The 18,442-nt window shown below is 37.3% G+C and overlaps 1 protein-coding gene across 1 annotated transcript in view; it reads right to left on the reverse strand.

The window, feature by feature from the left end:
- The window catches only part of lpin2 (lipin 2), a 98,158-nt gene extending 80,080 nt beyond the window's left edge, over positions 1 to 18,078 (reverse strand). The window contains exon 1 of the mRNA XM_048595822.1: positions 17,911 to 18,078. The gene's annotated coding sequence lies outside the window, so the exon portion shown is untranslated. The remainder of the gene's footprint in view (positions 1 to 17,910) is intronic.
- Between the last annotated feature and the right edge of the window lie 364 nt (positions 18,079 to 18,442).

The raw sequence follows: 18,442 nt of genomic DNA on the forward strand, positions 1-18,442 counted from the left end.
CTAGACCCGAAACGTCAGCCTTCCTGCTCCTCTGATGCTGCTTGGCCTGCTGTGTTCATCCAGCTCTACATCTTGTTATCTCAGATTCTCCAGCATTGGCACTTCTTACTATTTCCAGGTCACCATTTGATTTTTTTTTAAACAATGCAAAGGATATACCATGGTTATCCATTCAAAAATTCATATACAGAATGTAAATTATTTTACTGTGACTTTCCAATAACTATAAGAAACCAGAAGCAATACTCAATAATTAATCGCATGTAATTAATGAAATTTTACAAAGCATCTCAAGGGATCTTCTGGGGTTTTCAAGATTTCAAATATGTGCAATAAACAAAAGGAGGCTACCTCCTATATTCATGCCGTCTGCCTTTACAAGATCTTTGGATTTATCTTTGGATGTATCTGATTTACTTTAAATGTGGTTTAAAAGCAGAGTATTTTCACCAAGCAAAAGATAATGTCAGCAATAATAGATATCTGGGACTATAATGAGTTACTTTCCATGCTGTTTCCTCAGTGGAAAGAATGAATTTTGGTGTTGATCATAAATGGACAAAAGCTTTACAACATTATGTTGTTTTTATTTATTGCATACTATTGATAATATGGGCCAAACCAGACTTACTGACAAGTTTACGTTAATAGGGGAAATACGTCAACTTCAGTGAGGAATGCTTATAAGCAGAAACCACAATACATATAACTACACCCACACAACAGGTGGAACTGTTTTACAAGAGAAAATCTGCGAGGATCACAAAGATTAAGACACCTTCACGTATTTTTAAACAACAGAAATAGACATTACTGAAAAGAGACATATTGCTAAAACTTACTGTCTTGCACAGGTCAGGGTGAGCACAAGAATGTCAAATTTAAAACGATCACAATTTATACTCAAAAAAACAAAAAATGCTAATTGGCTGACAGATTGTCATGGAGAAGGCAAAGGTGAATTACAGACTCCCCAGTCATGTTCGAGGTTTATGGGGGTGGTGGACAGATCTAACCCTAAATTCCCGTGATTAAAATTTCCAGGATAATGACTATCGGGGGAAAAGTCACCCCATATATACACAAGAGCATGCAAAGGAAATCCTGAGGATGATGGTGCTTTCCCACATTTGTTGATGAGTTCATAACATGACTAGTGGCAGGGAATATCAGAGAGAACCAGTGTGCAGTAGCAGCAGTGTACACCAAGATGCACTGTAGCTTCTCACCAAGGCTCCTTTAACATCGTCTTCCAAACCCATGACCTCTCCTGCCTAAAAGGTGCAGTTACTCAAGAACATCATACTTTCAATCCACACATTACCCAAACTTAACTGAAACTATAACCATTCCTTCACTGTCATTTGGTCAAAGTCCTGGAACTCCCTTCAAAGCAGCACAATGGCTACACTTCAAAAGGACTGAAAGAATTCAAGGCAGTACTGCACCAGCACTTTTTCAAGTTTAAGGAACGGTAATAAATGCTGGCCGAGCCACTGGAGCACAGATCCCAAGAATAAATATTTAAATTGTTATGCAATAGTACAGAATAGCATGGATAAGTAAACTTTGTTGAAGCAAAACCATATGAAGTTCAAAGAAAAGAGGGTTCACAATAAAAGTTGTTTATCAATGTGTTTAGTTTCATTTTCATATTCCTTACAGTACTAAAGGATGCATGCCAGTACCTGCAAAGGAGTATTAACATGAAGTAATTTCCCTTTTGTAAAAATAGCACAGTTTATAAATGGATCCAACTAAAGCTCGTGGTTCACTGTTAAATGTTTTGCTTTAATTAAGGTGTAATGTTATTATATGTTTTTGTCTTCAAACTGTAAATTAAAATTCAAGTTAAAAGCAGAATTGGGCCGGACTTTGCTCTCAGTGCTTAGTAAACAAATAGGAAGAACGGGTCATCACATTTGTCCATAAATTTGACAGGATTTTGATCGGCACTTCATGTGACTAGAATGCCTTTCCAATGAAGCACCCTCCATAGGGGATCGGGAACCTGTGTAAACAGAAACAAGAAACTGTCCATATCCTCAGACTGAAGAGCTGTCAACAGTTAATCAACACAGAGTCTAAATACGGTTGCATCTGGTGGAAAATTTATTTCACGTCAAATTTGGGATTAAGGCAGAAGCAAGAGAAATAAAAAGGAAAAAAAAAAAAGTGTTTACTTCCATTTCTAAATCTCTCACAACAATTATGACCTGAAAGAAATGAAACAGTACTGGCAAAAGTGAATCTTCAGTACCAAAAAGACATTGATGAGCAGTAGTGGAAACACAAACAAAGAGAAGCGTAGAAAATAGGAGTGGACCATTCAACTGCTCCATCATTCAATATGATAACATCTGACCAATCTACTCTATCCTGTTATTTCTTTCCCCCCAGATGCTTTGAATTCTTTAGCCCCAAGAACTATAGTTAAATCCTTCTTGAAAACATTCAATGCTTTTGGCCTCAACTCTTTGTGGCAGAGAATTCCACAGTTTCATAACTCTCAGGCAGAGAAACTTCTCATCTCAGTCCTAAATAGCCTACTCCATGTCCGCAGACTTAACCTGACTCCAGACTCCAAGGATTCGTAACATCCTTCCTGAATTTACCGTGTCTAGTCCTGTTCGAATTTCATAGGTTTGATGAGATTCCTCCCCACCTAATTTTTCTAAACTCACGTGAAAACTGATTGAGTCTCTCCTCGTACGTCAGGTCTGCCACCCCATGAATCAATCAGTCTGGTAAACCTTCATAGCCAACATTCTTTCTCAGATAATACCAAAACTGCACAACTTACATATATAATCTCACCAAGGCCTTGTATAATTACAGCAAAGCATCCCCACTCCTGTACTTGAATCATCTCACTACAAAGGCCAACTTACCATTTACCTTCTTCAATGCTGCGCATGTATACCTACTTTCAGCAACTGGTGTACAAGGACACCTGAGTCTTATTGCACCTGCCCCTTTCCCAATCGATCATTATTCTGACAATAAAATCTGCCTTTCTATTTTTGCTACCAATGTGGATAATTTCAGTTATTCACATTATACTTTGTCATGCATCTGCCCATTAACTCAACTTGAGTAAATCTCACAAGCATCTCTCCATCCTCCTCACAGTTCACTCTCCCACCAACTGTGTCCTTTTTACAATGTAACTCTTTTTTGGGCCATTTAGTGGGTAGATAACACAAATACTGCAATTTCACACCATTCACATGTTAGAATACACACAGTCTATAAGGTACCACTGTTGTACAGCTTCTGAAAGAGCAAGACAGCTGAGACATCAACTTTCTGATTTTCTCATCTGATGACCTCTGTCGTCACCAGGAGTTTACAGTTCATGCTTCAATAATGAAGTGCCATTAGCCTCATTTATACAGCAAAATCTAATCCAGTGTTAGATACATTTCAGCAGTGCAAAACTCAATTTGTCCCAAAAAACAAACAAAAGCTAATCCACAAATGGTCATGACACCAAACCCATTAATCTACTGCTATCATGACACACTAACTTTTATTTAAAATGCCTGGGTTAATTTTTGAAAATAGGTCAACACCATTTAATATAAAAACTTAACTCCAAAGTGCTAGCTATCCAACTTAAATTGCCACGGGATTGTACAGTAAAACCACAAAGTACATGATGTTCTAATTCTTAGGGATATTGATCATAATCATTTGTATTCTAAAAATAAATTAAACAGCAGACATTCATTTTGGTTAGACTATTTGCCTTGCCCATTTTAACAACACCTCCATCGCCTTAATATCCATTTCATTCCTTCTCTTTGGCCATCAAGGCTTTTCATATTGATGCATAAGAAATATTTCTATTAACTCTTTTATGTTACTGTTTAATGTCAAATAGTTAGAGGTCATGGGTGAATTCAAAGAACTCAGATACTTATAACAAGTTTTTTTTGTGACTGACGGTCAATTAATACACAAAAGCCTTTAAATTCATCCACAGTTTGAAGACAGAGGCTACGTACAGATGTCCAAGGAAGTTTCTTTAGGTACAGAAATTTTGCTCTGGAAAATGACTGGAATTGAAAGATGAAACTTACAATGCAATTCATAGTATGAACAGAGAAAAAGAGAACAAAAAAGGCACGAGATGCAGGTATCTTTTTGGAAAAAAAAAAAGATTTGACCACTTAGGTCTTGTCAAACAGTTTGTAGAGTAGGCTCACAAAAACTGAAACCAGGAGCAAGAGGAGATCATTTGCCCACTCTGCCTACCGTAGCATTCAACATATCATGGCTGATCAATCTACTTCAATGCCATAAATTGCACTTGCCCATACCCTTTGACACCTTTAGCCTCTAGAAATCTATTTCTTCCTTAAATATATTCAATGATGACCTGTCCAGCCTTCTGTGGTAGAAAATTCCACAGGTTCACCACCCTAAGTTCAGAAATTTCTTCTTCTCAGTCCAAAATGAGTATACTGAAACCATGATCCCTTATTCTGGACAAGGGGAAGCAATTTCTGCATCTAGTCTATCCAGCCCTGTCAGAGTTTTATGCATTTCAATGCAATCTCTCTCATTTTTCTAGTGAATACAAGCACAGTCTACTTCTCCTCTTCAGACAAACCTGCCATCCTAGGAATCTGTCTAGTAAATTTTCATTGCACTCCCTCGCTGGCAAATATATCCTCTCTTAGGAGAGGAAGTCAAAACTGCTCATAATACTCTTGGTGCAGTCTCACCAAGGCCCTACGCAGCAGCAGTTATATTTCTTGCTCCTAGAACTAAGCTCTTGCAATGGATGTTCAACCTACCACTTGCATTGTAACTGCTGGTACACCAAACTCAAATTTCTAGAGGAAGACAGCCCAAAAAGATTTTGATATAATCGAGTCTAGAAGCAGAGATGAAGGTTTCAGGACCAGATATTATGGAACAAAGACAAGAAATGGCACGAAGATGTCAGTAGGTGGCCTTTTTGGTGGCTTGGATCAGTAGCTGATTTCAGGATCAATTTCACACCAAGGCTGGAAACTGCCTAATTTAGCCTCAGGTAGTGGCCTGAGAAAGGGATAGAGTTAGTAGCTGGAGAAACTAGTCAGTGACAGAACTGAAGCAAATTTTTTCAACTTTCCAACATCCATCACTTCAACTTTTTCCAACATTAGCTGAAGAAATTATCTTGTCTGACATTCCGTACCGGATACGACAACTTGTAGGGAATTGAGTAGTTGAAAAAAGTGGCAGATTGTGGACTGCTTGGTAAAATGGAGATGGTGGTTGCTTTTTGGTGGAGGTGTGGGGGTGGGGGTGGGGGAAGCAGAAGCAAAGAAGAGCATGAGGATAATAAAATGACACTGCAGATATAAAAATTTGCTTACAACAGGTAAAAAAAAACTTAGTTACTTTTACAATTAAATGGTGCTGTTCCTTTAATGCCAACTGTCTGAGAAGTGAGTACCAACAACTAGCCTATATATGTAATGCCTAAGTTGCAATTGGTTGGCCTGTGAGCTTAGTGCAAGAATAATTGAACCCAATCTTGCTGTAGAAACACCAGAATGTAGCTTATATTGGTGTACAGAGACAGATTAAAACAGCACCACTATAAGTTGGGAGTCAACAGAAAGTCAGACAAGTCAAATTCCAAACACTGTAGACTGCAGTAGCCCCTCATGTAGGATTAAACACAATAGCCTCAAATATTGTTGTTCATGTATATAGTGAAAAACTTCCAAATAGAAAAAGTCCAAATATTGAAAAAGCACAATACAAATCTGTTAAATACCCTAATTTCTACTGGAAAGAGTGGAAACATTTTACACCAGTGAAGTGGTTTAAGGTGCTAAGCGCCAATTTGCCACACAAGTAATACTTGTCTGATCAACAGAAAATCACTGCACTTTACACTCAATTAAAAAGGAAGCTAAAATTAATTTTCAAATCATAATTTCTTAATATCACCATGAAAAATATTCTTTTTAGATCAAGCACAAATTTCAGCTAGCAGGCCTTACTGCAATTCATGAAACTCAAATAACCACATCCTGTGGAGTTAAAGCTTTTTGTGTATATTCAAAAAAAGCTTAAAGATGTCATGAACCATTTTGTGTCAAAAATCTAGATATGGGGCAGATCATCAGGACAAAGGGGAATGATCATTTAGGACTAATACGATGAGAACTTTCTTCATTCAGTTTTGCAAATCTTTGAAATTCTCACCCAAGAGGGTTGATGATATTCAAGGGCAAGATAGTTAGATTTTTGGTCTCAGAGATCAAGGGATATGGGGGGAGGGTAGGAAAGCAGGGTTGAGATAAATCAGATATGATTGTACTGAATAACAGAGCAGGGTAAAGAGATTTATGAGAATTACATCAGGGATTAAAAGGTTGAATAATGACTGTGGGTCATTATTTAGAGCAAATTCTCCCGAATATCAAAATTTGAGGGGTGAGCTATTTGCAGTGTTTAAAATAATCAAAGGAATTCAGGAGGATACAGGAAAACGTAGTTCATCCAAATGATAGAATGCAGAGCAAAGGAATGCAATCCTAAAATTAGAACTAAGCCATTCAGGAGTAAAATCAAGAAGCACTTTTTTAAATACCAATAGTAGCAAAATGCCCTGCAAAGGTTGTGCATGCTACGTCAAATAAAATTTACAGTACTCGGATTCAGATTTCTGATGCAAAAGAGCATCAAGCAACATGGAACAAATGAAGGAAATTAGACTGCAGGTCCTGATCAGCCATGACCTGATTTAAAGGTAGATCTGGCTCAAGGGGCTGAATAACCTTTTACTGGTGCTATGAAATTACACAATGGATGTAATAATGTTTAAAATAACAAAGTTCTAAAAATTCTCAGGGTTTGTTAATACACTGGAGTGCAGAATGCTATTGAGGCCTCCAGAGAAGTTTAAAAAAGTTCACAGATCCTTCTCCACATCCTAACTACAGGTAGTTCTGCTATAACACGTGTTTCATTAACACGAATTGGCTGTAATGCGATTGATGAATAGTGGGCACTGTTTGGATAACGAGAACTTTCTGCTGGACAGGTATAGCGATTTCCCTACAACACGATTCTCTATGGCGATTTTCTATAGCGCGAGGTCATACAAGAAAGCAACTATCGCATTATAGGAGAACTACCTGTAAGGTGTTTTTATACCAGTTATTAGCTTCAGAAACTCACCCAGAGCCAGGATCTTCCAAAGATGTTATCTTCACTTTCACTGCTACTTTCTCCAGAACAATCAAAATCCTTTTTATACAAATACATTTAAAAAAAAGTCGTTCCCTCCTAAACTTCAAAAATCCTTGCTTATCGTAAAAGTTTTCCAATAGTTTGTGCTCACCAGAAGAGAGAATGAATTCAAGGAATCCAAGTGTAGCAAACTCCCTGTTATAAAGTACAGCTACTGATAAACACATTGGCAGCTTGAAAAACAAAACAATTAAACAAAATCAAAATGTTCACGAACCAATAGCAACTGAAAATCTGCCACAACCTCTCATTAGAAAGATAAAGGTATATGGTCAAAGGCTGCTCAAAGTTTCAAATAACAACAAACATTTCTTCATTAGCAAGACCATAGATCTGATGTCGGAAATTGACAAGATCCGTTAATAATTAGATCAAGTCACATGTCTTTCACAAATCAATAGAACAAATCCATTGATGTTACTGATGAGTTTTGAACTCGTGTTTACTTCTGACGTATGTGCTTTCTTCCTCACGTAAACACTTTTGAAATCATCTAACACCACAGTAAAGGGCAGGGAGAATGGAAGTGTAGCTGAGTTACTCACAGAGAGCCAAACAGACATGACAGACTGATCTGTTTCTGTACTGTTAGGAAACCCAACTTTGTCATATTTTGTAAGAAGAATTTAGTAAATCTTCACAAAGGTTTGTTCCTTTGAGTGGAACAATGAGAGATTAAAAAGACAAACATCAAGGAAAAGACAAACAGAAGTATCAGACCAAGAGTGTCTGAAGCATTAGAACAGACGGATGTTCTTAAAACGAAGTGAATAATTCTTTGCTCTCTACTCTACACAGCATGGTCACTTTTGACACTGTTGAAAGGATTAAAACTGAATATTTGGATTGGACAGTCTTAACTGAATGAATTACCTACAAATTTAGTTGCATTCTCGCATGGGCAGAAACGTGAACTGAAACTGCTGCAGAGCATGGCCAAGCTATTCTAGCTCAGTCATTTTACTGAGGGATTGCTGCATCAGTGCAGTTGATGGGTTGGATTTTAGTCAGTGGTGACACAACAGCATGCACCAGTGATTTCAAAGACAGATGCCTACAAAGATTTAGCCAGCTCTGGGGTGCAGATTTCTTTTTTCAATGGCAGTTTAAATCTGACACCAAGTCAAAGGGACCTCTAGGCGCCCAACAGTGATGTCAGCATGCAGGTAAATAGCCACACACAAAAACGTTCTCTCAGACTGCAACCCTAATAGCAAAACAACTTTCACATTTTCTGGTTAATGTAATAAAACTAGCAAATTAAAATGATTTAGATACAAGCCAAAAAATTTTAAAAGTCAGATCTTTAAAGTCATTTATCATGATAAAAAAACTCAACACCTACAAGTATAAAACTTTAGGGCCAGTGAGGGCATTTAGAAGTAATTTAAAACTTAATATATTTAAAAAAAATCACTTACACCTAATTCAACAAGTGAATCAAAAGTTTTTATGTAGCAAGACTAACAGCAAAAGTTGAGGCATTTGTTAATTGGCTGATTGCTCGGGAATAACATACTGTAATCCTCAACATCACATTCACTGGGTATCATCATTGTTTTACATAAAGTAATGTCAGTAAACACAGATCTGTTGTCATCATTAATGCAAAGTTCAGGCCACCGTTTCTTTTTGCATCAATCAATAAAGGAGATATAGTTGCCTGCTAAAGCCCATAGAACCATTTGAAAGAGAAAAAAAAAAAGAGTTCTAGTACATTGCGGAGTCAACCTTCAATACATTAACCCCATTTGTTGTGCAAAAGATAACTTAGATGGCAAGATCTCCTGCAAAACAGTGACCACTCAAGTTATTTGGTCAACTTAATTAATGAATGTCTCAAAATATATATAAATAAATATTAGGTCAACATTTCAAAACTATTTGAAGTAGTTAGAGTTATGCATCACAGGTTTTATAGATAGCTTACAGCTGTCATTCTAAAGTTGATTGTGGAAACACATTAAAAATGGCTAAGGGAAATACATTGAGCCAAAAACTACTGCTCATATACAGACTTTTTTTAAAGGCAATGGGAAAAGCACAGCAATTATAGATGGAGCTGCTGTAAGATCTAACCTCCATCATACCTCAACTTAACTTCAGACTGGTGTTCAGGTAACAATAAGAGCTACAGAAATCCTAGAGAAAATTAACATTTTCATTAGTTTTTACTGGTAGCTTCAAGAACTTGCTGAACATTTCTCTATTCTTTTGCTGTTTACAGCAAGTTCATTCAATATTCCTATGACTAGGGAAGTTTAGGCCACTACTATTTTGTTTAGGAAACTTGGGAATTTTCTTTTGCTCCACTTTGCTGATTATTCACCAATATTTTTTCCTGCTTCTTCCAAACACTAAAATTCAAACCTCTATCAAATAACTAAATAAAAACTCTTGATAAATCATTCAAACTGCAGTCTAGCTCCCAGAATTTTGTAATTTTGTTTAGGGAAAAATGTAGTCTTCGCCAGAATTAAGTGTTTCCTGAGCTTCAATCCATCAGTCCATATCAACTTGAATCTCAAAATAAAAAAAAAATCAATATCTGTTGGCTTACGGTTCAGCCATCACTGAAAATATGTGACCTGTTACATCATTGCACCGTTTTGATCATATTACCTGCTGTCTGAAACAAAGGAGAATAAAATGAAGAAAACAAGAGAAAGGACAGAAGAAAAAAAGACAACATAGAAGAAAGTGACAAAAATCATAATCCAGTAATAGAAGCTACACACTCCAATGTAATGAACAACATAAGTTAGAAACTAAAACCCAAGTGCATGCAGACTTCGGATTTTGGTACAAACTTTCTGTTCTTATTATTTACTTTCACTGAAGAATCATAAGTGTTAAACTCAGCAAGCTTCAAAGTCAAATCGTGCCAGAATTTTATGAATGTTAGAATCAAATGTCTGATTCTGTTAAATGATTATTCTATTGTAATATGTAATGTGCATTATACAGTATTAGTGAATACATGACCAGATGCCAGCTGGACCATGACTGCAATTTGGCGAGGGGTGGGGTTGGGGACAGGGGTGGTAGCAGCTGGCAGTCGTGGTCTTAGTGGCGATTGAGGGATTCAGTATAGTAGCAACCCAGGATTTTACAGTGGATTTTTAACTGCCTACCTTTTTCTAAGTGTTGAATTTAATAAGTGAGTCAGAACCCGCCAAATTATCTGTCTTTCATGGACTCTTTTAGAGGGTTCCAGATGCAGAGGAATTCCACATCAGAAAATTCAATTTCCCAGGCAATCCTCACAGAGTCAGATGTATCAAGGATTCCATGGTCCCAAAGTCAAGCTCCAATAACTTCGTGGCCATCAGAATATCCGGGCCATTATGACAAAACCTAATGATCATTGATAAAATACAAACTGCTGACTTCAGAGACAGCAAACAGAAGTTCTAAGAGTTCCAAAGAAAGTCACTTTGGGCTCCAAACATTAGTAATCCTATTTCTCTCTTCATAGATGCTGTCAGATTAGCTATGTTTTTCCAGCACTTTGTTTTTATTTCAGATCCCTAGCATCCATTGTACTTGGCTTTTTAATCAAACAACTTATTAAATTTTATATCACTTTGTTTAGCATATAGAATGTCACAGCTAGGTCATAAAACCTGCCTAGGTGCAACAGACGAATTTATGCTTTTTGTATCGGTGAAAGATCATCTTTGTGTAATCTGATATGTTTAAAAAAAAAGACACCCTCAGTTGGCACGCAGAGATGATGTCTATCTTAGTCAACTGTCAGATGATGCTATGTTAAAACCACTTTACAACCAACAGTATGTAACTTTGTATTTATGCTGTTTTCAAAAATGACTAAAGTATAAACAAACAAATTTAGGACACAATTTAATCTTTTATCAAGCTTAACAAAACAATTTCTGTTAAACATTTCATTCAGTGGTAATAATTTAGTTCTTGATAAATTGAATTTTAAAACAACCCTGCTAACAAATACAGCCGCACCACACTCAGGAACCCGAGAAACTTATGTTGGTGCAAAACTTCCATCATCTCTCAGAACAATATGGGTGGGATGCGAGGGTGCAAGAATCTAGTTACAATCACAGTTTTTACGTAGAGTAACAGCATTCCAAAAGTGGCCTAACCAATGTCCAGTACAGCCGCAACAAGGATTTTCCCAACTACTCTCCTCATTATTCAGGGGTGGTGGCCATCACCGGCTGGGCCAGCATTTATTGCCCAATCCTAATTGCCACTGAAGATGGTGATGAGCTGCCTTCTTCAAGCACTGCAGTCCATGTAGTGTTGCAATGTGTTAACTAATTTCCACATGACAATTAATTTTAAAATTTTTGAGAACTTTTGTTATTAGAAAGTATTTTAAGAATATAAATTGGAACACTGGGATCCCTATAGAATGGTGTGAAATCATAAATTCAAGCAGAGTTGAGAAAGAATTACTTGGACTTAATCTTAGTAGTGACTCAAAACAGTTTGTTGACCTTCACCAATGCACTGAAAATTGGATAATACAATAAAGTTCAGTAATGGCTGCTGCCCAAATTTAAACATCCTTTAACCTCTAATGTATCGGGGTATGAGTGAAAACATGCAGAAGTCATTTAGAAACAGAATAACAACCTATTATGGTGGATTTTGTTTCCCCATTTTAATTCCCTTAATTGTACTTCATTGTAATATTTTGGCAATCATGCTAGGCAACAGACCATTGACAATAAGTGTCATTAAATTAATATTGGTAACCAGTCATTATAATACATCAGTGTCAAAATCTGAATGCTACATGGTACTTCCCTAGGAAAATTATTCATGGTTTATGGTATGTTCAACAGCAGCATTTTAATTTGGAAGGCCTTAAATCACCAGGACTTGATTTAATATAACTTGACATCAATAAATAATTGTCACCAGGGATACCAATTATTAACAAGAATAAGTGATCTTTTACTAGAATAAACTGATCTTCTGTGCAGATTTGTAAACTGATGTAGATCTTTAGATGCAGCAAAAGATAATATTCAGTATTGTGCTGTTTGGGAACTTGGCTACATATTGTTGAGGTAACAGAGCAAACATCAGGGAGAGTTTTTAGTTGGCAGAGTGTTTGAGCATGATAAAATGACATACTTCAAAATGTGAAGAAATAGTACACCTAGCCTTAAACAGAAGTATTTCAGCATCCAACTGGGAGATTCACTGTATTTTTTGATTCTTGTGTATACAAGCATATAAACTTACTATTGCCATAATATACATTTTAGACAAAAATGTACTATATTTTCCATTTAAATTAAACTGAAACCTCCAATTAACTGTCTGCATTAAACCAACAATCAGCTGGCAAATTACAACATTAAATTCTGCTTTTGCAGTACACTATATGAAGTAACTATCAAATACTATATATTTGTATATGGAACCTTTCACAAACTCAGGAACCCCAAAACAGCTTCACAACCAGCAGTTAAAAGTAACTACATATTAACTCAACATGTGATAATGTAGTGCAGCCTTGATTAGCAAGAAGATATTTCTCAACTCCAGAATTAGAGTGAGATCTGAAGAAAGTGGAAATACAAACTACACAACCTTTAAAAAGCAGGTTGTTGCACTTTCATAAAATTAAATATCTCAAAACATAAAATGGAGCCCAAATCCAAACGCAGAAATAAATTTGTGCAAAATACAATTATTTTAAAAATAGCAAGTAGTAGGATTAATGACAAAAGCAAATTCTAGTATAAGACTGAAACATGTCACTTTAAAAACAAAGTCAGGAACATAAGTATATACAGACTTCAGTTAAAATCTTATTAATGTCTTAATTAAGGAACTAGTCACACAAGTATACAGATTGAAATTTCCATCTTCTCAAGTATCAAAAACATCCCAAATGAGGATCCTTCATACATCAGCAGGCTTCAGTGGGTTAATAAGAATGGCAAAAAAAATCTCAGGTCAATCTCAATTCTATCTTCAAGATTCACAACGTAAATATTTTTCAGTAAGAGTTCATTAGACAACAGTCTAGCATAATTACAATTTATGACTGAAATAAACAATATATGCCATCTTCTTGGCTTGTCAAATTCTGGTAACCTTCCTAAATGTGTACACTGTGCACCAGCTTACAAATTTTGGCAGGCTAGACAAGCAAAGACAAATCTGCTTTGTCTTCACTTAATATAATTTGGAGCAGTACAAAACATTACGAGATCAGTAAGTATAGTAAATTTTAGATAACTGCATTTGATCCTCCAAAAATTCAATTTTTCCACCAAAGCTGTGCAGAACAGAAATCTACAGGTTTGATTATGGGAATATGCTCTCTTTTTAATCCCAAACACACTGTTGGCAAACAAAGGAGAAACTCAGTTAGGATGTCAGCTCAATTGCTATCCAGCGATCCCTGCATAAAAGGATTAAATATCAGACAATACAAACAATGTTGGTGGTCCCATTAAACCATAAAATCAGCAAGATTATTTTTCTCCTCTGACCCACTGACAAAAGACTCAACGTTAACTACTATGAACATGATTCTTTATCATTTAAGTTTGGAAAACTTTGACAAAACAGGCAGTCGAGTGTCAGATTTTCTAATATTATTCTAAATCCCAAAACGTTCAGCCACAATTCAAGGATATCGATACTAGGCCTTGACAATAATATTATAATGCAAATTTTGAATAAATTTAACCTAACAGACTATACAGGAAACTTTGAGTAATTCCAGTCTATTGCAAGTACTATATCCCATGCCAGCAATTTTGCCAGTATAAAATTCTCCAAACAAATTTAATGACATACAACTATAGTAAATAAAAACCCATTTGGCCAATTGAACCTGCTGCACAATTCAATAAGGTAATTCCAAAGCTGATCTGATTGCAACCTTAATAGCAGTTTTTAACCTAAACCTTATAATCCTCAATTCCCTCAAAAATCTGGCTTATCAGCTCTGAATATATTCAATGACCTGGCTTCCACTGCCCTCTGTGGAAGACAAATACCCTCATTTCTGTCTTAAATGGGAGATCCATTGTCTTTAAATAATCTTTAGTTATTGATTCTCCTATGAGGGGAAACACCCCCTACTTTTTCAAACCCACTCAGAATCTTATGCTTCAGTAAGATTGTGTTGCATTCTTCTAAAGTCCTCAGTGTAGGCCCAACCTCTTAACAATTCCTCTAATGCAACTATTATGACCCCAATTGATAGCAATACCAGACAAGTCAGATACCAGAGCAAAACCTGGCTTCAAAGTTCATTTCTTTTGCTTTACAATGGATATCAGTCACTGAGCACATTCAGAGGCTGCCAACGTGCTAACAAAAGAACAAAGATTATTACACAAAAAAAACTACTACTTTTCGAACAAGAGTCAGCTTCATCTCTTATCTCAGAATTACCCTTACACAGAGACTCAAACCATAGAGAAGAGTCACCTCTACCTTCACATTAAAGCTTCGTGCTCAGCTAGCATGCCTGTAATCAGTTTCATTTCAATTAATTTCTGCACCTACACAAGATGCTTTTCTTCAAACGATGTTGCTCCAGAGACCCTTAAAACAAGCTGACAACTCCAGGAAATTATGTAACATGGGTTCTCTGAACTCTTTTTTTCCTAAAGAAAAAGTGCTGGAGTAACTCCAGTTTGGCAGCATGTGTGGACAAAAGAGTTAAAATTCCAAGTCAGAATATTCTGATATTGAGTTTCCATAAACTCATGTCTTGTGAGATATTTCCCTCTGACACCCCTACAGCCTTCTGCTTCTGGAGCTTTCTTTCCAGTGACATTTAAGCATCACAGACTTCTCCCCAGGCCTTGCTTTGAGTGTTAACATGGGACGCTTGCCCTGCATGAATCTGCTTCTGGCTCCTTCTCTCTCTAGCGGTGGTCTCAAGTCAGCAAATACCATATCAATCATCTTCCCAGGTTGCTGCTTGGTCAGTTAGCTAAAATTACATGATTTCTTGCAAATGTGGTGTCGAGTTCAAAACTCAAAATGACTTGGTGACCATTAAATATAATCAGAGCTTATAGAACTGAAAAACTAAAAATCAACTTTTCTTTCTCCTTTAGAACCCAAGTTTCTAAATAATTTATTTTGAACCTTCATAACACAATCTCTTCATCCCAGAAAACAACATATTAAACTTTGAACTGTTTGCAGAGGTGTATACCCTGGCTTAGGGATCCCAAAGTCCGTAGTATTTTACATGGCCTCATCAATGCTACCTACAGCCACACCTCCACAATTTTATATTCCATCCTGCTTACATTCAAGCTCAACAGTCCATTTCCCTTAACTACTTGCTACACTGGCATGTGTGCGATTCACATGTAAGGACACCCAAATCATTCTACCGCAGCAATCTTCATCTATTTAAAAATAATAATATTGTTTTCTTTCCTTCATGCCCAATCTCATTTTCCCATGTTATACTTCAATTGCTTCCTACCTATTCCTCTTGGTATCCTCCTCACAGATTCCTGATCTTTGTATCATCTTCAAATTTGGTTACAACACAACCTCACCAGCATGTCTACTATCTGGCTTTCAAAGCTGAAACCTACTGTTTGTAGCACACCAAGTGGATTTAAAAGGCAGCAACAGAATAGGAATGATCAATTACATTTCTCTAAATACAGACTATTTCAATGAAGGTAGATGAAAAACATTTTTTTTCTGAATTCCCATGAAAGCTACTTTTCTAATACCATAATCAAGCAGTAAGAAATGGCTCAATTCTCAGTACTCCTGAAACAAAATGATTGTTGTTCATCCTTTAAACTACTGCTTGCATTCTACCTACACTTCAGTTTTTGCCTAAAAAAATATTTGCAATGCCCCATTCCAGGGAGGTAAATCTAATGATCTAGCACTAATAGAATGTTAACATTCAAATAATCACCGTTCAAACAAGTCATAGTCTTTATTTACTTCAGCAACTTAAAGTTATACCTAAATACATTACAGATTTGAAGGGAAGTGTAATGCAAGATATCCCCTTACAATTTATTAAAAATGCTTCAACTTTACACTCATTTTGAGATTGATACTAGTTTCAACCGGATATTGGTGACACCGATAATATAGAAGAGTTTCTAAATGAATATTATGGTGGAAAGAGAATGGGTTGGGAAAGAAAAGTAGTAAAAGTTTAACTACTAATGCCAACTCAGATCTCTTACACTCTAAGCTATGCATTCAAATCATTTTAATTTATTTTATTTTAAAGGACAGAACTCAAATAAAACACACACAATCCCAATTGCTAAAGATACAGTCACATAACATCTCTGAGCAGGCTAATTAGAAAATATTGAAACAGGATGCATTAACCAGAACACCAAAATTGTGAGAAATTGTGAGATAATGCTGGCTAATACAACAATGAAAGTAGTTCCTTGGCTATGCATTTCTCTCCTCTGATTATCTTTATTTACCCTCCTTTCCAGAATGCAATAGAATAATTATTTTCAATCAAACTGTCTAGGTACGTTAAGTTGCACCTCCAGAACGGGTGGGACCTGGACTCAATTTTTTGACACACAAGTGGGAACACTATCATTTTGCCACAATCACCTGAACTGCCCAGACATCACTGCACCACATTGCCACCGCAAGCCTCCGTTAACTCAAACTAATGGCATTTCCTAAGGTGAACAGTTGGAGTGCTGCAAGTCTTTCTGTTTGAGAGCTTTTACTAAAACTGCCCTACACAGCATCTGCAAACAAGTCCTCACACCTGGGAACGCAGAATAACAATCAATACTAGGAATCCTGTTGCTTTCACCCCACAGTGTGGTAAGAGAGACACGCACAAGATCAACACTCATGGCCCACTGTACCTCCAACTGAGATCACTAACACAGTATGAGCAAACGGTCCCTTTTTAGAGACTAGGGTAAAGGTCAAATAAGATATTTTCATATTGACTTATCGCATTTTTCACTTTGTAATACGTGATGAACTCCTCATACAGCAAGGGAATCAAGTAAGATAACGACCCTGATCAATTCAATCAGAAATCAAGATAAACCAATGACCGCAGCGTATTCATAAAAATCAAGATCTGCGGCATTCATAAAACTACTACTATTTAAACAATATGCTTAATTACTCAGCTCAGAACGCCTGAGCTTTCACCCAATCACACCAATGAAGATTTTTTTTTAAAAGAAAGGCTTATTTCCAATAGGTCGAACTTAAATGAAACAATTTTCATTTTCTGAAAAAACTGAGACGATGCCATCTTAACAACAGAGAAATACTGACTGACAGAAAAAAGTAACCAGCAGTAGGTGTGCCTCGGTTCCAGCCGGAGGCAGCAGGAGCCCCCATTCTAGAGAGTGTGCTCACTGAGGCTGATTCGGGATGGCTGAGGTGGCACCGGGATACAGAACACGTATATCAAAAAAAAAACAGCCGTCTCATTTAAAACAAACCACTGAAGTGAACTGAAAAGCGAAATCCAGGTGAACGACCAATCGCGCAGAATAATTTTAAAAAATGACAAAACGAAAGTGGTGAACGGCTGCTACCGATGAGAATGGGGGGGAGAAGATGGTGAACCGTTAGCCCGACTGGCGCTCGAGAGGAGGAAAGAAGGAAGGGTTGTGGGCTGGAGTTTCTGACCTTCTCCGAGGTGGGGATGAGGCGTGAGCGGCTGAATCCTGCCTCCTGCCGCTACCCGTTCTCCTGGTTCACAGCCCCGGAGCCTTCACTCAACTGAAGTGAAAGTGAAGATATCCATCTCCGGCCGGATGCCGGCGTCTCCTATTCACCAGCCGACTCCGTCGGCACACGTGACCCCCCCTTCCCCCTGCAAACCCCGAGCGCGCTCCCGCCGGCGCGCGAGCCTGAGCCTGATTCGTTCCATTGGCGGATCCTACCGTTCCCGCGCTGGAACTGCGGTCGCGAGCGCCGGCTGGGAACTCCGGGAAGTTTAAACTTCCTTAGAGACAAAAAAAACTGCAGGTGCTGGAATCCAAGGTGGACAAACAGGAGGCTGGAACAACAGAGCAAGCGAGGCAGTATGTGGAGGAAAGGAGTAGTCAACGTTTCGGGTATTATTCTTCTTGAGGACATGAGTATGGAGCATGGAAGGTAGATCCAAATTTCGAAGGTTTGAAATGTACCTATAGGCCTTGAGGAATGAGATGGTGGC

Source organism: Rhincodon typus, chromosome 4 (assembly GCF_021869965.1).
Source record: "Rhincodon typus isolate 14 chromosome 4, sRhiTyp1.1, whole genome shotgun sequence".
NCBI lineage: Eukaryota > Metazoa > Chordata > Chondrichthyes > Orectolobiformes > Rhincodontidae > Rhincodon > Rhincodon typus.